This window comes from Cavia porcellus, unplaced genomic scaffold, assembly GCF_034190915.1.
Source record: "Cavia porcellus strain 051 isolate PalLab524CR breed Dunkin Hartley unplaced genomic scaffold, mCavPor4.1 scaffold_14, whole genome shotgun sequence".
In the NCBI taxonomy this organism is placed as follows: domain Eukaryota; kingdom Metazoa; phylum Chordata; class Mammalia; order Rodentia; family Caviidae; genus Cavia; species Cavia porcellus.
The window spans coordinates 47,124,772-47,125,388 of NW_026947497.1; positions in this window are offsets into that span (position 1 = coordinate 47,124,772).

The following is a 617-nucleotide window of genomic DNA, read 5'->3' on the forward strand; positions in this document are numbered from 1 at the left end:
AGAAGTGTGCTTCACCAGTCTCCTGGGTGTTTCTCAAGCCAAAAAGTTGGCAAATAGATTAAATGTCACAACTCTTATGGGGCATGTCAAATGTACTTTAAAATTATCAATGCTAGTTGTATTAGCTCTCCAGCACCGTAAAAAGTACTTGAGACAGTCAACTAATGAGGCGAGAAGGCTCATTTTGGCTCATGTGGATTTGGAGGTTTTAGTCGGTGGTCCGTTGGTCTCCGTGTTCCTGGTCCTGTATCATGGTAGGGAGTGAATGGTGACACAGAGCTGCGCATCTCAGGGCAGGACATGAAAAGAGAGAGGAGGAAACAGTTGGGGTCTCACAGTTCCACTTACACGTATACCCCAAGTGTCAGAAGGCCTCCAACAGGTACTCCTTCTTAGATTTCCCACTAAGTCCCCAAAGCGTTGCTCTGAAGACCCAATCTTTAGTACATGGCCTTTGAGGGCATTTCTGGTCCAAACTATAGCTTTTAAAAGAAAAGTACAGTTACAAGGTGACCATGCAGTTAAAGCAGAAGTGGCTACAGGCTGACTCGCATCTCATCCACATACATTTGGTTCTGTGAGACTTTTCAAAGACTTTAGCAATGAGGAAGGCAGAT